This window comes from Mirounga angustirostris, unplaced genomic scaffold (assembly GCF_029215605.1).
Source record: "Mirounga angustirostris isolate CCGP_5_RB_7025 unplaced genomic scaffold, mMirAng1.0.hap1 SCAF_1, whole genome shotgun sequence".
Taxonomy (NCBI): Eukaryota; Metazoa; Chordata; class Mammalia; order Carnivora; family Phocidae; genus Mirounga; species Mirounga angustirostris.
In genome coordinates, this window is record NW_026991709.1 from 191,187,436 (window position 1) to 191,211,823 (window position 24,388).

The 24,388-nt window shown below is 45.1% G+C and overlaps 1 protein-coding gene across 3 annotated transcripts in view; it reads left to right on the forward strand.

Annotated features, from left to right (window-relative positions):
- IL17RD (interleukin 17 receptor D) overlaps nucleotides 1-24,388 on the forward strand; it is a 69,227-nt gene that overhangs the window by 2,840 nt on the left and 41,999 nt on the right. The window contains exon 1 of one of the 3 annotated variants that reach the window (XM_064594940.1): nucleotides 19,254-19,373. The exons of the other annotated variants lie outside the window; for them this stretch is intronic. The gene's annotated coding sequence lies outside the window, so the exon portion shown is untranslated. Of the gene's footprint in view, nucleotides 1-19,253; nucleotides 19,374-24,388 lie in introns of those variants that run through there. 3 annotated transcript variants of the gene reach the window in all.

A 24,388-nucleotide genomic window follows, 5' to 3' on the forward strand; every position in this document is an offset into this window, starting at 1 on the left:
GGCCCTTGATTCACATCGGAGTCCCCTATCAGATGGTGGGTATTCAGCTCATAGATGTTGGTCTCAGTTCTGATGTTGCTTACAGTCTAGTTGGGGCCATGCAGACATAAAAGAAGGGTTGATTATGTGTGAATCAAACAGGAGACTTCCTGTGGGTCCAGGTCACATGGAACCTGAGAGGGGGACAGCAGGATGGAGACGTGAGCCCTGCAGGATCTGGGTGCTGCAGAGGAACTGAGCAAATGACCCTCTTGATCTCCAGGGAGCATTTGTTCCAGGAATTCTTGCCCCTACAGCAGTGTGTATTTTCCCAGGACTTGCAAGGTGACTGCAGCTAGCGAACCTTCAGCAGCTTTTCTAACACACCCTTTGGGGAGGCTCTCTGAGGAGCTGGTCTGGTTTAAATGGTCAGATTTCACAACCTTCCTATTATTAGTGGGGCAATTAAGGGGCCGATACCATCTTGAACACAGCTTAGTGTTTTAGAAATGAGTTGTGGGCACACTTCCTTGACTACTTAAAAAAATCCCTTAGGGCCCTTGCCAGGTAAAGTTGCTCTTGGAGTAATAAATACAATTTTCCCAAAGAAGTAACAATTTCTAAAACTGGTATCCTCATTTACACTGGATCTTTACTCTTGCTTCTTGATAGTGGAATGTTTTTGTTTGTGATGGGTAACTATCAGTCATTTGCGCTGAAGTTTTTATTCCCTCGTCTTGCTAGTTGTTCAAAATACACTGATGGAACAAAGAATTAGGCATCAGCTCCCCAGGTTTTTATTTAGTGGCGTTTCCTGCAGTGGAGAAGGAGGGAACAAGAAATGCCCTTCTATCTAAATGGGGTACATCTTCTCTGGTCTTTTATCTCTGAAACAAATGTCTACCCTGCAAAAAGCCCGCTCCTTCAGGAATTCAGGAAGCCAGAATGCTGGCATCATCTTTACAATGAAGTGCAAGTTTCCCATTTAAGGCAAATACTTCATCTCAAAAGGTAGGAAGGAATAGGGTGGTACTTGGAAAAGAAGAAGTTCCAGCTGGTTAAAATTTAGGTCCTGATAAAAGTCCAATCCAAGAACTCCCCTTGGCCGTGGGCCCAGGCATGTTTATTTGATTCTGAATTGGATGAGTTTTCATTCACTTGCAGCTCATGGCTCCCTAGCCTGCATCTGGTCTGCCTGTCTTGTGGGCATGTCTTCCATGTTATACATGCTCTTGTGTCTCTTACAGAATTCTTGGTTAAAAAATGACCCAGCCCTGGTTGACACATTTTTCAGAGAGACATTTTTATAAGAACCGCGATGCTTTCCTCCAGCCTGTTTTGCCGCGTTAATTGGGAATCCTCCTGGCGCGGGTCCATCTCTCTTGAACTGCCCTCCCTTCTCTCCCCTCCCCCATCCATCCCACCGACCCCCCCCCCCAACCCCAGAGCCCCTGCAGTGCCTGGGGCATTGTGCTAGTTGTTTTAACAAGGGGATACAGCTGGGTGAATGAGACCGGCAAGTAAGTACCGGCTGTGGACCCTTTCCCTCTGAACACAATTTCTCAAAGTCTAGGGGCTTCCAGTATCAGGATTCCTTTGGGAGTTCGTTAAAAATGCATATTCAAGGCTAATGCGACCAGAATGGGAGTGAGATGGGGGTTCAGGAATTGGCATTTTTAACAAATTCTTCTGATGCTCTCTCAATGATGAAAGCCACTGCTTTAGGAGACAGGACTTCCCCGGGGCCAGAGAAGGGGGAGAGAAACCACATTCTAAACATTTAAAATCAGAGTTTGACTTTAAATTACTTGCCTGAATTTAGAGAGGAAGTGGAGACTTTGTCAGAGCCCTGGCCAGTGAAAGGGGTCAGGCTGGTTAAGGGGGTCCAGGGGAGCCAGCTGGGACAGGCACCCTGGTTTGGGTGGATGCCTTTAGCCTGGGGTTGAAGGGGAGGTCGGGAGTGAAGGCGACCCTGACGCGTCCATGGGTTCCTCCCCAGAACAGCTGGGCTTGTCTGGAAAACAGTCTCGGGAAAGAGTAGGATAGGATCCAAATCATATTCTCTGCAGTTCAAACCTTACCAGCGTCCCTACGAAGGAAAGAACTGCTAATGCTTTTGTAAGTCTTTAAGTTGAGTATTTTTCATGCTTCATTTGGCCTAAAATGTGTGTGTGTTTAAGCTTTTAGACCCTCTTTTCCCCTCATCGGTCCCTGAGCTGTTCACATACCATGCCCAGCAGATGTCTGCTGCGGCTGGGGCCACCCCATCAGCAATTAATTGTACATTTTCGTTTCTCACTCCCTCTTGTGTCTGCCTCTGATGGATGGGCTTTTAGGCTTCTGGAAGCTTACCCCCCCATTTGTAAGAGTATGGGCTGAGGTGGTGGGGGGACCCAGGTACCCCTAGAAGCTTGACAGGCTGGGGTGGGGGGTGGGAGGGCAGTGCCCTCAGAGGAGACCTTTCTCCTGCACTCTACCCTGGCAGCTGAGACCTTTTCTGTTTCATGTCTCCCCCAAATTTGGAGGTCTCCTGCCCTCAGCAAGCTCAGGGGGCCTGTCTGTGCTGGTGCCACGGGGCCCCATCTCCCAGCAGCCTGACTTGCTCCTCCAGTGGGAGGCAATGTCTTCCTGGGCTGTGTTTGTCTTGGCTGCTGGGACATTCTGAATGGTCCTGACACACGATTAGGTGACTGATGGCCCCACAACACATTGTCTCCTCCAGGGCCTGGGGCCTTTGAAGCTCTTCCCTGTGGGAAGTAAAGAGACTATTTGCTCTATTAAAATGCCTTGGAATTTCCTCTGTTTAACCACAGGCCACTTCCTCTCTGCCACTCTAAACCCGGCAGGGCCACTGGCTGATTGAAAAGACACAAGCCCAGGAGAGAGCACATCCTACTGAAACAGATAGTCTTACTGCAGATTAAAGCTGGGGCAAATCTCTAAGAAACCAAATCTAAGGGGGCAATCCTAGAGATAGCTCCTTATCTTGCTCAAAATTTAGCTGGTTGACATAATTCACACTTGAAGTCCTGAGTGCATCATAGATTACTTTGTTTTTTTGTTTTTGAAAAGAAGGGAAGTCTACATTGTAACCAAATCAGTGTGTTAAATCTACACGGTAGGTTAAGGTCCTACAATCAAGTGGATTTCTCATTGTGTGAGTTGGAAAGTATTATTTGGGAAGAGCATGATATCTGTTCATAGAAAACCATACCAGGCTTATTCTCTCCTTGCAGATTCTGTCTGCTGGTTTCATGGGCTCAGAAGTCCCAAGTAAGAAGTGTGCAGCCTAAATCATACCAAGAATATCTCTGGGGAGAGTGTCCCTCACCTTTTCCCAAGCAGTATCTTGGGAAAGTTTAATTAATAACAGCAGGCGTGGAACTAAAAATTACCTAAGTAACAAACACTGAACATTTAAACACTGCATGTACCCTGTTTTCTGTGATGGAGCCTAAAAAAGGAATAACTAGCTGGTTTCTAAAGGAGACTATTATTTTAACATTTACAACTCCATTGTTCAAAGCATCTGTGATAAAAAACGGCTTCCCTTTGCTTTGGTTCCTTGTTTGGAAATGTTGGGGGAAGGTGGATGTAGCTAATTAAGGCTACAACATTTAAAGGGGGGACTTAATAGGTACCAGCTGTCCTCAACAAATCACTGGGTGGAGGACAAAATAAAGATGTGATGTGAACACACATGATTCTCTTCTAAAACGGAAGGTGGTCTATAAATTGTCTGATTTAATAGCATGAATGGAAACTACTTGTATTAAAAAAAAGCTGCACTTTTAAGAAGCATTGGTTTTATAGTAAACCTAATGGTAAAATGTCTTATTTGCATAAGGCTGGTACCTTAAGAGTTGAAAGGGCAGTAGATGGCAAGGTTGTTGGAAACTTAATAAATGTTCATTTTATTGTGCGTTCCTTCATTCCAAACCTGAACATTAATCATGACATCAATCATGAGGCTTTTTCATTAAAATTACTACATTTTAGGGAATGTTGCTTGAACTCATCAGAAATGTCCTATAAAACTGAAGCGGCAACTTTGAAAGGCAATGGAAATTGATAGCATTAATTAAATGTTCGGATGGATATTTACATTTCACATGTTAAATGAATACTTCAGATGAATCCTTTTGAAATCATGAGGGATTAGGCTTTAAATATAACCTTTTTAGATTTAAAAACTTTATTTCCTTAAAAACTAGGAGTTTTTCCAAGGGTTCTGTTTTGTCAGTTTTGTAGGATGACACCCCCCAAGCCCATCCCCTCCCATTGAATGGTAACTCTTTAAAAAGTGCTGGCTATGGCCCCAGACTTCTGTTCTGAGATGGGGATAGAGGGAGGGTTTCCTTGGAACAGAGAAGTGCATTTTTCTAAGACAGGCCATATGTTTAAAAACCCTTTCTTTGTGATTTTATTCTGTCCAGGTGATTTCTGGTTTCTCCTCTTCTGAAATGGCCCCCCTTTTACCAGAGGAAAATGCAATGTAATCCAGACCGATGCGCAAGCCGTCGGCCCTAGCAAGTGTGGGCCCTGCTGAGTGACTGTTAATTGCTGCCTTCCTCTGGGGGCGGGGGGGGGGGGGCGGAGGGGCGGTCCACATTGGTTCTGGGTGGGGCACAGGCACTCACATGGTTAGGATTTGTTGTAACTGCTCAATATCTGAAGTTCAGGAAGACTCATCTGGAGTGAGGAGGGAAGACACTGTTTTTTTGAGCAGCTACACCGTGTCAAGTCTTGGTGTGGTTTTGTAGTTTACTTACGTTTTCCAGGGAAAAGACAAAGACAGTAGGACCAGGCCCTCTCCCCTGTCTGCAGTGGCTCCCCACCCAGCTGGGGCTGCAAGAGAAAGGCATAGGGGCCCCGAGACAGGGAGGTGCAGGAAGGATTCCAAGGTACAGGGAACTCTCGTCCTCTCTCTGCACCTCCCCGCTCCTCCCAGAGAAACACGAACCACAGTTCCTGCTGCTCCTCAAACTAGAACATTCTGCCTATGAAGTTGCCAGTGTGGATGTGCCAATGCCTGAGGCCCTGCTTGGCACCTTTGGAAATCTGGCTTTTTAGCCCTTGTCCCCATTGGTTCCCAGTAATTCTGGCTTCCTCGTCTGCCTTAGTTTCCCCTGCTTTGGAGGAGGCTCACCTTTCTCTGGGAGGCTTCTCCACGTCGTGCTCCCCCTCCCCTGGCCTCCCCATGTGAATTTCACCTGGGCCAGAAAGCCTGCTTGTAGCAAAGTCACACCCACCCCATCATGTCTCCAGGTTTAGTGAGAATGCATCCAGCCTTTTGCAGTGATGCATTGAAGAAGAGGAAACTTGATTTGTTTATGAAGAAGAAACTTAACTCGGATGGTTCAGAGGAGGCTTAGAAGAAGGGATTGGTGAAGGGATTGGATGGCCAAAAAAGGCAGCCCCCCTCTGTAAATGGAAACAGGAGGTGGGGAGATCCTTTGAAAGAAAAGTGTGGCAGAAAGAAAGAAGTGGCAAAGCTGGGGCAGAGTGGTTCCTTGCACGGGGTGGGGACAGGAAGGCTGAGGATGTAGGTTGGGATGTACGGTGCCTTGAATTTTGTCTGCATGCACCTGTCAGGAACATGAGGCTTGACGGGTTTTTCCAGCAGATGAATGGTTTGATAAGAGTGACCCTCAGTGGCCATTTCTTCACTCAGTGTGTATTTGGTGCTTTCTACACGCTGGGCCCAATTTCTGGATCTTCGACTGTAGCATGGAGACAAGTAGGACAACGGGATAGCGACGTGACCAGCCTGTTTGAAATAGCAACCTGCCTTCTTTTCCTCCCTTTGTTTTTCTCCACAGAACTTTTCACTGGGAGACACCCATGGTGTTTTCTTGTCTGCCTGTCTCCCCCACTACGGTGTCCGAGGCATGAGGTCAGGGCCCGTATCTGTTTTGTTTCCTGCCGCATTGGGAGATCAGGGGCCGGCATATAGCAGGTTCTCCCTGCATGTTCCTTGAACGACCAAGTGCTCTGCAGGAAATTACAGTCGGTGGTGAGAATGATGGTGTAAATGCGGATGATCTCGGGGGTGGTGGGAGGGTGGTATCTCTGCTGAGGTGACCTGGAAGGTGAGCAGTTGTCATACAGATATCCTCTGAAGTTCTGGGGTTTCTTGTGTTTTCTCGACGTTAGTGCATCACGTGGCATTAGGTGCTCAGAGTTAGCATAAAATATGCTCCGCCTAGTCACATCATAGATTATTGGCACCATGTGCCCACCCTGGCCAACTGCTGGGCTGCAGGATGGTCCAGGGGATGACTGAGGTGGTGATCGGGCCGGGATTGGATGGGGATCACACCTTGAAAAGTGTTGGTTGCTTCAAGAGATGTCTGGACTGTGCAGTTTATGATGCACTGTGGATTTAAAAAAAAAAATGTAAAAGTTACTGTCCGGTGCTAACCATGCATCCTGGTTTTGGACTTTATGAAATGATTCTCATTCCCTGGCAGCAGCTGGCCAGTTGGTAGGAAATCTTTGTCTTTTTAACAGATGTATGGGTCTCGTTTTGTTTCATCCCCTCTGGTTGTGAACACGTTTCATTTTCTGAAGTCACTAGACAGTCCATCCAGAATCAAAGATGCTCTCTGCCTTCTTTCCAGGGCAGTGGGTTTGCCGGCCAGCTGTGGTAATGAGTTTTTGCCCGCCTTTGATTTTCATGGCTTGCCTCCCTCTGGGAGGAACTAGATATTTCTGATCTTACCTCTGCTCATATTCAGATCCAGCCAAGCAGTCAGTGACTTCCCGGGCTTTTTTGTGGGAGACTGTGGGAAAGGTCCTGGTTGGCTGGCTATGAATTAATGAAATCCTTAGAAGGCTTCACTAAAGATAGCTCCTGTGGTTTTAAAAAAAATAGCATTGCCTTTTTAATTTGAGAAAGAGGTCATGGAGTTTTACCGAAATTAAGCAGAGAAAATGTAACATCTGGTTGTGCTGCCCAAAGGCTGCTTGGGCGGTGGGAGCTGTGGGTTCCCAGTGTCTGACTCGCCCAAGGTGACAGTCCCCCAGGTCCCTCATAAGGCTGCTCTGGACACGCTGCCTCTCTCATTGTTCTCCTCCCTGGGTTTTGAAGTCCTCAAGAGACAGAAATTCTACCCCCACATCTTTACACTTGAGCACATTTCCCATTTACTGAGCTTTCTTCCTTTTACTTAAAGGGTCACACTTTTCTTTTTAAGTGCCTAGTTTTCGAGTTGGTCAAGACTAGTGTAATTATTGCTTTTATCTCATTAAAGAAAGATGAGGGTGGATAATGGGGGGAGACTTTGGGCGGAAGGCAGGGGGGTTTTAAAGAGCTGTTCTAAAAAGTTTTTAAATTAGTAGGCTTTCTGACATGAGACAGAGAATGATAAATTGCAGGAGAAGAGTTTTAGGGAAAGGCATAAAGCGCCTTTTAAAGGACATATGACTTTTTTAAAAGCAGAAACATGAATGTCTTAAATGTCTGCTGTGTGCACATCCCCACCTCCCTTGCCCAGTTAAGTGAATAATGTATTATTATGTTTTCTACATTTTATTTTTATCCTAGACCTATGCTGTATTAAGACTTTATGTAATTTTCCTTTAAAAAACATTAGTAATATTTTGGGCATGTATTTTCTGAAACTAAACAGGAAGGTGAAATTGTTCCTGCATAGCTACCCCCCACCCCCCTGCCACCAGCACTGGTACCTGGGCTTCTCTTTACTTTCTCTCCCATATTTTGGATTCTGAAATTTTTCAAGCCTATAGAAAAGTTGAAAGCACAGTAAAATGAGCACCTATTACCCCTTTGCCTGGAGTCACCAATTGCTTGCCCCACCTACCTCAGTTGTCCTGCAGTCCTTTGTGATTTCTTTCTGATCACGTTCCAGGATTCAGACAAGGATCACTCTTAAATAGATCACTTTTTTTAAAAAAAAGATTTTATTTATTTATTTGAGAGAGGGAGAGAGCACAAGCAGGGGAACAGCAGAGGGAGCTGCAGAGGGAGAGGGAGAAGCTGACTCCCCACTGAGCAGGGAGGCCAGCGCAGCGGGGCTTGATCCCAGGAACCCGAGATCATGACCTGAGGCGAAGGCAGACACTTAACCGCCACCCAGGTGCCACTTAAATAGATCACTTTTACAGAGACATCCTGTCTCTTCAGTCTCCTTTAATTGAGGACAGTCCTTCCACCCATTTCTTTGGTGCTTCATAAATACGCATTCTGAAGAGTCAAGGTCACTTGTGGTGTGGACGGTCCCACAATTTAGGTTTCAGCTCGTTTTCTCCCGATGAGGGTCAATATTTTGGTCAGATCCCTCCAAAGATGATATTGTAACGTGGTGTGTTAGGTATCAGTAGGTAACAAATATGGATACAGTTTCAGTGCTGAGCAAAATTTGGTTTTTCTACTTGAAACTGTTGCACATGGAGACCTTTCCAGTGGTTTCGTCCAGTTCAGTCTTTTGTTGTCTTTTTTAAAAAGGAGATGCTTTACATGAAGGCTTCCCTTTTACTTTACTAAGAATCCAAAGCACAGGGTGTCATGTGTGCTAGGCTGTAATATACCCTCTTCCCTTAAAGAGTATTTGAAATCAGCTGTGCTCTCAACATTAGGGCTCTGGTGTCTCGAGAATGTTTAAGGCTTTTGCTATTCACACAGGCTTGTCGCAAGCCCTTGTAGTTGTCGCCCTCTGCAACTGGGAACGAGTTCCTATTAAAACCTCTATCTGGCCTGGGCAAGTTTCCAGTTGAATGCATCCTCACACCAAAATTCAGTCATTACTCTCCTTTGTGCTAAGAAAACACTGAACTTTATTTCCAGGAAAGGCCACTTCACTCAAAACATGTCCTCAAAGTCAGTTCCCAGCCTGTTGGTTCTGCTATCGCTTGTTGCTTAAATTATTTTATTAGAGTCACTTCTAGACAGACCGTTTCATTAGTTTAACCTGAATTCCTATCTTCTACCTAATTACGTGGCTTTTCTCTTCTTTGTCCTTACCCCATGTAAGGGCGTGTACAGTTAAAGACCTGTAAAGTTCCTATCGATTCTTTTTTAGAGTAAGTTAAAACGTCGACAAGCGGCCAGTTGTTATTCTTACAGGGTACCGGGAAACCGGCCCAGACAAACCCTCCATCTTTTATTCATAAGTGTGGGGAGACGGGGAGGGTGCAGGCGGCCCTGTGCACCCAGGCATTTGTTCAGCTCTCATGACCGGGCCCCCTCCCCTGCTGGCCGGGAAATGTCATGCTGAAACCTAATAGTGAGACATTCAGCACGCAGAGAATGGGCCGCAGAGGTTCACCTTTGCTTTTCATTTTCTTTTCTGGCAGGGTCCCCGGGTCCCCTCCTTGGCCTGACAGTGAAAGGCCAGAAAGCAGCAGTCTGGAGGCTGGCAGGGATGCGGTGCAGCCCGCTCCTGTGCTGGAATGTGCCGGACACAAAGGCCCGGCCCGGGTGTGCCTGGTGGGGGGGGCGGGGGGGCGGGGGCGGCTTGCCTTTGCTTAGGCTAGTTTGCTCTGGTCACGGGGGAGAGGGTTCTCATTTCCATGGCTGTGCCGCCGTCGGTTTCAGTGGGAGAGGGGGTGCAGAGTGCTTTTGATTTTCAGAAATCACTTGGGGCTCCCCATTTCTGTGCAGAGGGAGGCCCTGGGGCAGAGAGCTGAGGCCGCGAGACCCCGAGACCCCTGGAACTCTGACATGCATGGTCTTTGCCGAAAGAGAAATGAGGCAGCATTTGCTAAGCGGGCCTAGACTTTGATTCAGAGCAACAGTTCTCAACTGGGGGTGATTTGGGGAATCCCTGGAGACATTTTTGGTTGTCACAACTGGGAAGGGGTTTGCTACTGGCTTTTTGTAGTTAGGGGCCAGGGATGCTGCTAAACACCCTGAAATGCATAAGCCAGCCCTCCCCGATAAAAGACTTATCTTTTGTGTGTCAATGGTGCTGAGGTCGACAGACCCAGATTTAGGGGTCCCGTTTTAGCATTTGAATTTTTCAGCTCACTTAGCCTCATAACACTTTTCAACTTCTTTTATGTTTAACAGAAGCTGTTGGTTCTAGAAATCTGCATTCAGGATGAATTTCCATTAAACTCCCCAAGACGTATGATTAAACTATTGTGGTGCTCCTTGAAGATATGCCCTGAATGCAACTACTATTTTAAATGCAAAAGACAATTTTTTTTTTTTGCCATAATTTGATCAAAGTAGCATAACCTGTGCCTCTGTTTTTGTTACTCACTGATGGTCTGTGGATAACATTACATTTTTTCAGCATGAAACCCAATACTTCAAATCCCTAAAGCAGTCTCAAATTTATGGTTAATAAAAGCATTTATTGTACTGGATGTCATCTGTTATATCACTCTGGGGCTAGAAACTGGCAAGCAGTGGACAGGAAATATTTTCATTTCAAATCGCTTCAATCTTATGGTCTAGGGGCAAAAGTGTCTGATTTCAGGAAAGCCACGGTGAATAGCATAGTAATGAATGCATTTTTAGTTGATTAAGCAGGCATTCTCTCCCTTTCAAATAGTCTTCTCTCTTTGGCTTGGTGGGGCTAAATAAACACGTGATGTTACATGATAGCATTTCTTGTGTTGGCCATACTTTTCCTTTGATCATCTTAAACTTTTCAAAGTGTTTTCCAGGAATCCTCAGCAGAGCTGAAGAAGCTAAAGAGAATGGCTAAACTCAAGTGTTGACCCTCTTTGTAATTGTTTACTTTCTGAGAAGAGGTTTTCTGAGATGATGTTGACTCTTTCGGATTCCCCTTTAAAAATGGAATTTGGTACCTTGCCCTTGGGATCATGCATTTAGGAGGAAAACACATTTTTATCTATTTATTTTTTATATGGCTGCAATTTTATTGTACTTTGTGTCCTGATCTCCCACATCCATCAGGTAAACAGGGTGAGGAGAGTTCCATCCAAAGGCAGCCCTGCATGGTGATGATGTATCCAGGCCGGGGATGCCTTTCGTCCTGGCTGCTCGGTGCCTTTGAACGTATTATCTAAATCATCGCTTCCCAGCGAGCCTCGGAGGTAGGCAATTATTTCTGATGTGGTTCCTTTTTTGCCAGATGAGGATTCCATGGCACAAAGAGCCAGGAAGGGATTAGGATGGCAGGCCACGTGATTCAGAGAGGCCTCTCTTGCCAGAAACCAGAGTCACAGAGTTCTTACCCTGCCCGTGCCCCCAGCAGCCGAGCCTGCCCTGCCTTCCGATCACCCAGCCTGCAATGGATGTCTGCCATGTGCAACAGAGCAGCTAATGGGGGTGGGAAGAGAGCAAGCCTAGATACTGGAGAGCACTTTGCAGATAATTAAATTAAACCAGGATTCCGAATTTACCCCAGAAGTTCCCAAACCTGGCTGAATATCAGAATCACCTGAGGAACATGGTTGGCCGGAGGTGAGGGTGCAGATTCCAGGCCTCCTCCCAGACCTGCTTAAGTGAGATTTCCAGGGGAAGGCCAGGAATCTGAGTTTTTTTAGAAAGCTGCCAGATCAGTGTGGTTGCCAGGGTTTTTGGGGTAGATGCAGGATTTGACTACAAAGAGGCTGTACAAGGGAATTTTGGGGAGATGATGGAACTGTTTTGTATGCTGATTGTGGTGGTGGATACACAAATGTAGACATTGATATATGTATAAACTCATAGAAATGTCCATTTTACTATGTCTTAATAAAAAAAAATGCTGCCAAGGTGAAACTGAGCTGTCACCTTGGTGTCAGATGAGGTGACAGATGGTACCTGGTGACGGCTGGGAAGAGTTGTCCAGCTGTGAGACAATGTCACCTGGAATTGCAGCGACAGGTGGGTAGGTGCTGAAACTTCTTAGCTCAGTGCCGTCTAGTAGAACTTTCTGTGATGATGGATGCGTTCTCTGCACTGTGCCGTTCAGTAACTATTAACCACTTGTGGCTGTTGAGCACTTGAAATGTGGCGAGTATAACTGAGGAACTGAATTTTAAATTTTACTCAAATTACTTTACACCAGAATAACTACACATGGCTGGAGGCTACCATGTTGGACAGCTTACCATCAAAGGCAGACCTTGCCATACTGGGGGCTTTGTCTCTGTGCCAGGTGCACACGGAGCCCAGCGGTTCTTTATGTTTGAGGGACAATAGTAAGTCATTCCAAGTGTAGGGCAAAACAGGAACGTGGACAGGATGTGTAGGTTGGGAAGGACAGAGAAAAGGAACCTTGGAATAAAGACTGATGTGGGATCTGCCCAGACAGAGGACACTCTTGCTGAATGGAGGAATCTGCTTTTCTTTCTCTAGTGTGGATCAGATAGCATCGACTTTGGCCCAGTTCCTCCCAGGACTTCCCAACCTTGTTCTTCATCAAAGATGCAGCAGTTAGTTTGGATGCTCTTCAATTGAGCATGAGATGATTGGTTATATGGGGAGCCATTGGAGGGCCTGAGGGAGCAATGTGTCAGGGAGTATTTGTGGCCTGACTAGGGGTGTGCTGGGCCCCCGGCCAACCCTGAGAGAGTGTGAAGAACCCTTGTGGGCATATCTTTCTTTTCAGGGAATGAGATCCTATAAAAACTGCATTTGGGGCATAAACCTGCATATTATGTTCAGACACCCTTAAACTTCCCTCCTCTGTGGCCCATGGATTTATGTTATCTTAAATAGTGTTACATGTTCAAATGTGTTATCAAAGAGTAAGATTCAGAGTGGCCTCTTATTAGTACAAACCAAATGGTGACAGAAATTATGTTCCAATTTGTAGACATATTAGGTCTTAAATAAATTTACTAAATGGCTAACAAAGTTCATGAGGTAAGGGCTTATAACCCAATTTAATCTGATTTAAAAATAGGAATGCCTAGTGTGTCAACTATACTTCAATTGGAAAATAAAAAGTGCCTAAACCATGGGGGGGAGGGGCTTAAAAATTAGTGGAGCCATTCCTTTATTTATTTATTTATTTATTTATTTATTTATTTATTTATTTATTTATTTATTTATTTAAAGATTTATTTGACAGAGGGAGAACACAGGCAGGCGGAGTGGCAGGCAGAGGGAGAGAGAGAAGCAGGCTCTCTGGAGTAGGGAGCCTGATGCAGCGTTAGATCCCAGGACCCTGGAATCATGACCCAAGCTGAAAGCAGATGCTTAACCGTCTGAGCCACCCAGGCACCCCTATTCCTTTATTTTCATATGAAAACTTCACTTCTTTGGATCCAGAAGAGAAGGACATCCTGAATCATAGCATCTTGTTGCAGGGTCTCCTTGTGTTGCCTTTACAAATTGGTAACTTCAAGCTAATGCAAAAGAAAGGGATGGGGGTGCTTAATGAACATTAAATGTGGTTATTCCACTCTTGAACACACACATACATCTTGCTACAGGGTTGTAATCACTGAATTTATTTTTTATGGTTATTTTTTGCTTACATTTGTTTTTAGTTTCAGGTGTAAAATTTAGTGATCACCCTGTGCTCATCATGACAAGTGCCCCCCTTAATCCCCATCATCTATTTCCCTCATCCCCCCACCTACCTCCTCTCTCCTAACCATCAGTTTGTTCTCTGTAGTTAAGAGTCTGTTTCTTGGTTTGCCTCCCCCTCCCATATTTGTTTGTTTGCCTAAATTCCACATGAATGAAATCATATGGTAGTTTGTCCTTCTCTGACTTATTTCACTTAGCATATACACTCTAGCTCCACCCATGTCTTTGCAAATGGCAAGATTTCATTCTTTTTGATGGCCAAGTAATATTCCATTGTATAGATATACCACATCTTTTTATCCATTCATTAGTCGATGGACATTTGGGCTGTTTTCATAATTTGGCTATTGTTGATAATGCTGCTATAAACATTGGGTGCATGTATCCCTTTGAATTAGTTAAATTTGTTTTCTAGAGATATTTCCATGTATTGACATAGTTCACGGACATGCCACTTTTACTGGCCATATATTATTTTATTGTTGTGTGCACCCCCTTTCTTGGCCCTTAAGCCTCATTGATGAAGCATTTGGGCTGTTTCCAATATACTGTTGTTATAAAGCTGCTTCAACATCTTCATACAGATTGGTTTCCTGCCTGCCCCCTTTGCCGTTTTGGTTTGTTGATTTGGCATGTATTCCCCCAAATGGAATTACCACGGCAAAGTTTTGTAGGTTTTACTGCATGTTTGTTTGCCAGTTTGCCCTGTGCAATGATGAAGAATTATATTTTGGGAAGAGGGCAAATTTGGCTTTATAATCCCAGCTCTGCTGTTTGCTCTCATTTATTATGACCTCAGGCAAATTTCTTCATCTGTATAATGGGTTAATAAGAGTTTATCCCCCAGGATTGTTTTGAGACTTAAATAAGATACTGTCTTAAATAAGAGTTTATCCCCCAGGATTGTTTTGAGACTTAAATAAGATACAAAATGCAAAGCATTTTGCTTTGCACCTGGCCACATAGCAAGTGCTTAGTCATTGGTGGTAGTCTGTTATCGGAGGAATGTGTGCTCATTTTTCTACATCCTAGAAAATATTGACATTTATAGTTTTTTTTTTTTTAAGATTTTATTTATTTGACAGAGAGAGACACAGCGAGAGAGGGAACACAAGCAGGGGGAGTAGGAGAGGGAGAAGCAGGCTTCCCGCAGAGCGGGGAGCCCAATGTGGGGCTCTATCCCAGGACCCTGGGATCATGACCCGAGCTGAAGGCAGACGCTTAATGACCGAGCCACCCAGGTGCCCCGACATTTATAATTCTTATTTATTGTTTGTTATTTTGGTTGTACCTTATACTTGTCTTATTCTGCATTTGTTAGAGAAGGACTAAATCTTTCCACCTGATTTACCTTCTGAGTAAGTTTTAATGCTTTTAAGTCTGATAGTTTTATTTATTTATTTTAAAGATTTTATTTTATTTATTTGACAGAGAGAGAGATAGCAAGGGCAGGAACACAAGCAGGGGGAGTGGGAGAGGGAGAAGCAGGCTTCCTGCCAAGCAGGGAGCCCGATGTGGGGCTTGATCCCAGGACCCCGGGATCACGACCTGAGCCGCAGGCAGATGCTCAATGACTGAGCCACCCAGGTGCCCCTTAAGTCTGATAGTTTTAAAGTGAGGTATGGATGAGATGTTGCTTAGTAGAGAGTATTAGGGAAGAGGTTTAAATGAATAAATGAGGGTTTTAAAATAAGAATATTGATTCTTTCGGACTTAATAGCATATTATGAACATAGTTGAATTTAAGCATTATGGTGGGAATTCTATTTGTATCAGTAGTTTGGCTAGTAAATCTTTTCTTCATTTATATATTTTCCAAGGTCAATTTTGGATTGATCACACATTTCCTCATTAAAAAAAATATATAAATTAATCCTGTTTTACTGGAGTTCTCACAAATTCTGGTCTTGGGTTAGAAGCCACCGTTAGGGGCGCCTGGGTGGCTCAGTCGTTAAGCGTCTGCCTTCGGCTCAGGTCATGATCCCAGGGTTCTGGGATCGGGCCCTGCATTGGGCTCCTCGCTCTGCGGGAGGCCTGCTTCTCCCTCTCCCACTCCCCCTGCTTGTGTTCCCTCTCTCGCTGTATCTATCTCTGTCAAATGAATAAATAAAATCTTTAAAAAAAAAAAAAAGAAGCCACCGTTAGACTATCCCATTTACATCAATGTGACCTGCAAGATGAGGGCGTCCCAGGTCAGCTGAGTGTGATTTGGACAGGGCACGAGACCCTGCTGACTCTGTTTACTTACCTGTAAAATAGGACAGTCAGACTAGAATTCTTAAGAATCAGAAATCGGACCTTTCATTCAGAGGGAGTAGTTTGTCTCTCCTACCCATTCCATCTCCTTATTGAGTTTGATCACTTTGGTTTCCACCTGGACTCTTGCCTCATGCACACATATATAGGTTTTGAGTTTTTAAAAAATTCCAACATAGGAATGCACTTGTTGTGATGAGCACCAGGCATTGTATGAAGTGTTGAATCACTCTCTCGTACACCTGAAACCGATATGACACTGTATGTTAACTAACTGGAATTTAAATAAAAACTTAAAAAAAAAGAGAGGCAAACCAAAAGAAAAAAAAAGAGAAAGACAAAAAAGAAATTGACATACAGATGACTTTATTTTTTACAAAATGTGCGCCGTCCACTCTGCTGGTCGTTGTCGATTTGCCTTTGGGGTTTATGGCCCCTGCATGTCCATGTGCTTTCATCCTCTTATTTCCCGTGTACTTGTCCACCTTGTTCACATGGGGTTCAGAAGCCCCTTTGCATCACTTGTTTTTTAACATTACGCTACTGTTAATGATTGATTTCAACCCATTTAGTCTTCTGGGCCAGAAGCTTTTAGGGCCTAATCAGTCACTGAATCCATAAACAAGGGCACTACCTCAGACTCCCGTGAGCCCTGAATTACATCGGGGTGTTGACAGTCCTAGAGGCCTGGACCACTCTGTCAGCGACTGTCGGGGGAGGCAAGGATTTGGGTTATGTGCTAGGTGGTAGCAGGGGCAGGGGAAAGGCATCTGCAGATGAAGATTGATCAGAGATAAGAAATAGTTTGTTTGGCAGGTAATCTGCATGTGAGTAATTGCAGAGCTGAGAGATTAACTTTTTTTTGTTGTTTCCCTTGCACCCCCATTTGCACCAGGCTGTCTTATTAAGAACACTAAAGAGGTGAGAATTTGTGACACACAGACACCCTAGCTCCTCATCCAGGGTTTGCTGTCCCCCCGGTTTCCCTCCGGGTCCAGGAGCTATCATCCTGAGTGATTGCCACCTGCCCAGGTTGAGGTGGTGTTGCTTTAGTGGGTCCCCAGTGAGGGTCCCTTGGATACCCTAAGAACATTTCTGGAAGAGCTCCATAAAAGCAATCCCTTCATGTCCATAAGGGTGAGTCTGGGCTACCCTCCACAGAGCAGAGGACCTGGACTTACAATATATGGGTGGGTAGAGAGAGAAGATAAAAGCAGAGACGTGCTGGCTCGCACCGGTGTCCTCTGATGTGCAGGAGAGGAGACAGGAATGCCCGATTGGCTGTCAGGAAGACTGGCACCTGACACAGGCCAGACGAGTAAGGGACCATGAGAGGCTGGGGAAGAGGTCACGCATTCAGAGACCAGCAGGGCCCGCAGCTGGTGCATACTGAGAAGGCTGACGGGATGAAGAGTCTTCCTTCAGGGGTCACACGCTCTGGAAGTCCCGAGCTTAGATAGGAGTGATGACAGGTTGCTCTGGGAAGGGACGGGGTGTCTTTTTGTTTTGTTTTGTTTTTAAGATATTTATTTGAGAGAGAGCAAGAGTGCATGAGCAGGCAGAGGGGCAGAGGAAGAGGGAGAAACAGACTCGCTGCCGAGCAGGGAGCCCGATGCGGGACTCAATCCCAGGACCCAGGGATCATGACCTGAGCTGAAGGCAGACCCTCAACCGACTGAGCCACCCAGGCGCTCCAGGACTGGGTGGTTTTAAACCAGAGATTCCACCTGCAACAGGAGCAGAGCAAACAGTGTCTTGATCCCCCATGCGAAGGTCTGAGATGTGCATGGTACATGCGACTTGTACAGCTAAGCACCCTCACCCAAAGAAAGCTTGGTTGTGAACACCTTCCCCGAACCTTTGCCAACACTCCATGAATGGTGGTCCCTTTTCCGTGGCCTGTGGTTTGTGGTGCTCTGCCGGAAGAATGACGGGCATTCCTTTATGCTTGCAAGATCATTTGAAGGTCTCCCCAGGGCCACCAGCTGGTCATTCACTGAGTGTATTCATGTGCTTCAGCAGCATGAGCCACACTGCCGAGGTGAGGCTGAGAGGGGGCTGGGGAGGAGGTGGCCTCCTTGGAGTTCACTCTTTGCTGGGGCTCTACCCCTTGTTCTGCCTGGGGCTGGTTGAAGCTGCAGCCTTCGCAGAAAGCTCTTGGCTGGGTGGACACATCTTGAAATGGGCTTCATACCAAATTGAAAAGGAGATAAATGACAGGGACCATTTCTCCTGTTCTCATGTACCTCCTGCTTCTGTAGGTATATTTAACTCCAAATAAGTGGCCGGAGATGTAACACTGTTCTAATTTGGAAACGTGACCCTGGCTACTTCTGAAAGGTGCCCCTTTGCCCAGTCGTCAACACAGTTAACACAGGTGTGTCACTTCTGCCTGAATGTCACTTCCCTGGGCCCTCGGCCCCCATCTCAGTTACTGTTAGACCCTTCCACACAGCCTAGCCCTGCGCTCCACACATCCTACGTGTGCTATGAATAAGGGCTGGGTTACTCTGCTGAGTGCAGATATTCAGCTTACACATGTAAAGGCTTTTGGTGAAAGGGGTTTATGTGGGGGCAGTGTTTTTGGGAGTGCGTGATGCCTGGAGGGTCTTTAAGATTCGGCAGGCCCTCGTGTAAGCACAGCCTTGAGCCTCCCGGCCTCCTTCCCATAAGGTTCCTGGCAGCCTCCAGAGACGAAGACTGTTCATCCGGAACACGTTCTTTGGACTCCTGGGGGAGAGTAGGAGGGCGTCCCCAGGGCTGCTTCTCTGATGGGGGTCACGATTTTCACCCTCGGGGGGACTGATGAGGCTGACCTGGCCTTTGTCAGGACTGCCCAGGAACAGTGGAGACTAGGGCCTTCCAGTCCTGAGACAGTTCCCTGCCTTTGCAAACAAAACACTTCACAAAAGGGTGCCGCCTCCACCCCCATCCTGGTGAAAGGTGGCGGAAGGAAGCGGTGGCTGACAGCTGAGTTAAACAAACTTGAAGGTAGGTCACATTTCTGACATACCATTTTCCTCCGCGGTACCAGCAGCTGCCCTCTACTTTGAAAGGGGGCTTAGCTGCTCATATAAACTTTGGTTCGTGATAATGTAAACTATTATTAGGATTATCTTTTTATTCACAATATATGCCTGCCTCTCTGTCTCTCTTATTTATGCTCTTTTTGAAACACTCCTTTCCCTTCAGTACCCAGAGCCAGCATCAACGGCTCTGAAAGCGAAGGAACACCTCAGAACAGACGCCCTCCTTAAATCTCTCTGGTTGAAAAGGACTCTGGGAATGAATCACTGGGCAGAGGAAGCTTCATATCTCCACAGAGCTTCCAGGTTAAAACTGGGGTATGATGTTGACAAAACATTTCAGTTAAGAAAGAATTTTATTTTTCTTTTTTGGGGGGTGGGGGTGAAGATTTGTCCCAAGGGTGTTTTGTTTTCATACAAAAGTGCTTGATTCTCACTTGAGGATCTTTGGCTTTCAGAGTCTCTCCCCCGTTTCATCGCCACCCTGTAGAACCATTTGCCATTTGCCCCGCAGGATGTTCTGGAGGTGAGAGAAGGTCCGGAGGCTCTCACTGCCGCCAGCCGTCCCTGCCTCCCTGCTACTTTGTCGGAGGCCACAGAGGTGCTCCTCAGCCTCAGGTACTCCTGTGTGGTTTGTCAGCGGAGGGCAGGTTAGTGTGCTAGCCAAGAAAAACTAATAACCTTTCCAATTTTTAATAAAATGTCTCCCCCACCCTTTGTTTTTCCCTTCACTCTTTCCTAAAAGAAAGAACAGACTGACTTCTTAAGCACATCTGGACACTTTTTGTAAAGCTTTTACCCTGAATTCCCAGAAGGAATGTATTGGCTCCCATTTTTCTAAGCAAAAACTGAAATGCCTCCTTTGTTTATAAGGACTGTGCTTGCATATTTTAATAAAACTATAAAGAAAGAAATTGCTCTGATTTAAGGGTCCTTAGCTAGGGCAACACATTCTCCTTTATGCTTCTCTTGAAGTCTTTGAGAGGTGCTAAAAGTTTATGGTTGGTTATTTTTGGTGGGGGTGGGGAAGGGAGGGGTATGGGATCCATGTGTCCCTTTTGAAATTACTTTTTCTTTTTTCTGTGGCTCTGTTGGGGCTAGGGGGCAGGGATGTTCATAGCCCCGGTCCGTCTGTTCTGTTCTACCCATGCATTGCCCTCATAGTGAATACCATATAGATACAATCAGATTATTATGTTCCAGATCTGAGAGCTCAAAGGTCTGAAATGGAATCCATCTTCCCTTTATCAGATAGTGTTTGTTTTCTTCTAAAAGAAGGAAATCTTCTAAGAAACTCATTGTTGCTGAGAAAGTGAGGCTAATCTTTCATTAATATTAGTCTATTAGATGTTGGCATGGGGTTCTTCTAGTATGGGGAGAATTTCAAAAGAGTTTAAAGGAGTGTCAAACTTCTAAACACAAGATGAGGCATTTGCTATGTTGGGGAACTTATAAGATGACATGGCTCTTTTCAAACTGGTGATTGCAGGAGTTCTTTTGTATGCCTTTAAAAATTATGTTTATGAAATGAAGTTGTACCTTTGGCAATATAGAAGTGTAGTGTGGTTAAGTTATGAGGGTTATGGCTCTGTTACTACCCAATAAATGTTCATTAGTGATAAGCATTTAACCAGTGTGGTAGTTACTGCTTCTTAGAATATTTTCTCTAGACCTGTTCTAAGTGTCTGGAAATAAACTGTACAGGTGTAATCCTCTTCTCAGAGATGAAGCAAGTTTCGACCAAACTTTGGCTTTATTCCTTTACTTTCAGGGAAGAAGGTTGTTAGCCCCGGAAGCCGAAATTGATCTACAAATCCTGTCAGTGCTATTGGATGTACATCTGTCAAATGGCCACAAGTGTTGGATAATGTCCAAAACAGAATAGTCTGAAAATTAATATTTGTATTTGTGACTTTGTGCAAAAATTCACCATTTTCATGAGCTTTGGACAAACAAGGTTTGCCTGAACTGAAATTTAACTTGATAGCTTTGAGTCATACCAATAATGTTCTAGCTTATCTTTTCGACTTTCAGAGTTCTGGGAAATTGTCGATGATTTGGAATGCTAGTTATTAAACCAGTTGGTTGGAGTATTTGGTTAAAAAAAAAAAATGACCTGGGGCACCTGGGTGGCTCGGTCATTAAGCGTCTGCCTTCGGCTCAGGTCATGATCTCAGGGTCCTGGGATCCAGCCGGCATCGGGCTCCCTGCTCAGCGGGAAGCCTGCTTCTCCCTCTCCCTCTCCCCCTGCTTGTGTTTCCTCATTCGCTGTGTCTCTCTCTGTCAAATAAATAAATAAATAAAGTTTTTTTTTTTTTTTTAAGAAAATGACCTGATTTAGAACTAGTGATTAATTCAGTGTTGGTTGCCTCAATATTTTTCAGATAGCATTGTTTCAAAAATTGCAAAAAGGTTTTACAAATTTAACTGTGGCTCAAACTATAAAGCACTGAGCAGATCTGGGGAGGTACGGGGACTTGGGGTCCTATGTTCTTCTCCCTAACATGAGAGATTGGAGGCTTGTCCTGGGAGGATCTTGACTCTGAGGGTAGCTGCCTACATAGTAACTTTTACCTGCACACAAAACCCTGACGGTGACCAGCAGTCTTTCAGTACATTTTTCCAGTGCTATCATCACTTGTTTTCTTAAGTTTTCAAACATATGAAAAGATTTTATTTAGATGGTTCTTTTAATATGCTTTCTACTTTTATAGGAAACTAGGGGATGAGTTTGAATAGCAGCAAAAGACTTGGGAATTGATATGGAGGAGTGATTCTAAATGATCCACCAATATGATGATTTTCTCAGGGATTTGTATCATCAGCAAGGTGGTTTTTGTGTTGAAAATATCCATTTTGACATTTTTTACATGTAATCTATTTGATATTCTTTATTTTAATTTTTGTTTCATTCTTCACTGCCTGAAGGCTTTTCTGGGCTCCTCTACTTGGCCAACCTCACTTCTTCTACATTTTTTTCCTCCTCACGTGCCGTAACTGTGGGTAGTCCCACAAAGCCCAGTTCCTGACCTTTTGCTTTTCTTTATTCCTTCTATTAGCCCATCTATCCCTAAGGTTCTGTGACATGACTTCACATATGACTTTCTGTCTTCTAATCTATGTTTCAAAAAAAATATGTGATTAGAAGAGACTCTCTAGGGGCGCCTGGGTGGCTCAGTCATTAAGCGTCTGCCTTCAGTTCAGGTCATGATCCCAGGGTCCTGGGATCGAGCCCCACGTTGGGCTCTCTGCTCTGCGGGAAGCCTGCCTCTCCCCCCTCCACTCCCCCTGCTTGTGTTCCCTCTCTCGCTGTGTTTCTCTCTGTCAAATAAATAAATAAATAAATCTTAAAAAAAAAAAAAGAGGAGACTCTCTAGTCACCTTACCTTCACTAAGTTTTCCTCCACATCCCCCTTAAAGAAGGACTCTTCCTTTGCAGTGTTCTCTTTATTGCTCCAAAAATCACCAGTCTCCCAAATTCCCAAAATAGGAGCCCTCCAGGTACCTTGGAATATTCCATCATCTCTGTCACATTTGTCCCAAAGTCCCGCCATTTGTTCTTAAAAATGCCCCATAGACCCGACCTGTACTGCCTCACACCTGGACACCTGCAGTGGCCGCCTCGCGGGCCCACCCAGCTCAGCTCCAACTGGCCACCTTCCTAGTTCTTCTGCAAATGCGCTATAGCACTATTTTATTACTGTTACTTTCCTCCTCAAAATCCTGCTCAAAAATGTGGTAAAAGAGACACAAGATAAAATTTACCATTTTAACCATTTTTAAGTGTTAATTCAGTGGCTCTAAGTACATTCACATTGTTGGGCAACCATCACCACCCTCCATCTCCAGAACTTTGATCTTCTTAACCTGCAACTCTGTGCCCATTAAAGAGTAACTCCACATTCTCCCTGCCCCCACCCAACCCCGCAGCCTCCTGATTCTATTTTCTGTCTCTGTGAATTAGACCACTCTAGGAACCTCATATCAGAGGAATCCTACACTATCTGTCCTTTTGTGCCAATGTTAGATTTTTCAAGATTATATTTAGTGATTCTTGTCTTTAGAAATTTCATTGAAGAGTTGGTAAAAGCAGACAAAGGGTCTTTGTTTCAGTCGTCTTCTCTCGGATGTAGTGAACTCTACCTGGGAGCATGGCACTGGTTTACCCCAGGTGTAGACAGAGTCGAGATGTGTGGGAGGGACTGGGGAAGATGAGAGGGGTGCTGATGGAGACTCCTAGCTTGGGCCTCCACTCATCAAAAGTTAGTGATATTTTTTGTCCTGGAGGTGAAAGATGGGGTGAAAATTGCAAGTGGATGGTGACCAGGCCTCCCCTTGCTCCTTCCAGAATGTCTTCCATCTGTATTAGGGGCAAGGAATCAGGCTCATCGTGAAAATAAGAGGACAGGTGTAATGAGGCCCCACTTTGGACTTCTCTGTTTTGTCACTGGCGCCTCTGCTCTGCAGGCCCTGGGGTCTGCCTCATCCCTTTGATTCAACTCTCTGGTCCTTTGGTTTATCCTTTGAAGCTGCTGTTTTATTGCCTCTTTCTTCTCTACCTGGAGCCTAGCCCATTCCCACCTTGGCTCAGATCAGAAGCCCTTCCCCTGAAATCCTGCCTGCCAAATCAGGCTGTGCTCACCTCTCTAAGGACCACATTGTTCTGGTCTTGCCTGACTGCAAGATGCACCACATGCATTACTGAGCCCCAGCCCCTCTGGTGCCCATTTTTTTGGGCCAGTTGGGGTGTTTCAGATGGAAGCCTGAGGGTATTGGTCACCTACTCCAGGACTGCTAGAACAGTGGTTCTGGCTAATGAGGAAGGTTCCACATCTACCTCGAGCTGTAGAGGCCATTTACTGAATGCTTGCCATGGGGGTGGTATAGTTGGTTACCTGTGCATTTGTGCATGTATTTGCTTGAAATAGTCTCCCCATTCACCACCTCAAAGTCCCCAGTGCTCTAGGGTCCAGCTAGGGACTTGTCTACTCTGTGAAGACACTTCTCCGGGGAGCCTTCTTCTGTTCAACACTTCCTTCTCTGAAATTCTCTTACACTTGAGCTCAGTCGCATAATTAACTGAGCACATTCATTCTCAATCACTCGTAATGGCCTTCCCAGTGTAAAGTATGTTTCTAGTCTTTAAAACATCTGTTGATAAATTCTAGGCCATTATCTGAGGTTATTCATGAGTAAATGAGGAAGAGAGAACCTTGGGGTACGGTTAAATATTGCTTTTAGATCGGGTGAAGTGTTTGAGGCAGAGATCATCCTTCTTCGATGCCCAGGCTACACATGTGTTATGATTTTAATTGCAAAATAGAATTTACAATTTTAGCAAATGAATGGTTTCATCTCCTCAGCTTGCTCTGTAGAATCTCCCCACACTGGTGTTCTTCCAGCTGCCTTCCCCCAAAGAGTTGAGCTCTTAGGCTTTTATGCGGCTGTAATGTGATTACTGTGTAGTCCGGAGGATGTTGTCAGCCCTCTTCTTGGGTTTGCCAGAGTTTCCTTTTTCATTTTACACAATTCTGTTATTTACATGAGACTAGCCAAGTAATCATAAAATCCCCTAAATTCATGTAATTTTTAAGGACCTTCAGGATAAGTTGTAGTAATTTGGTTACCCAACAGAACAGCGTTACCGCATCCAGGATACCCAAGT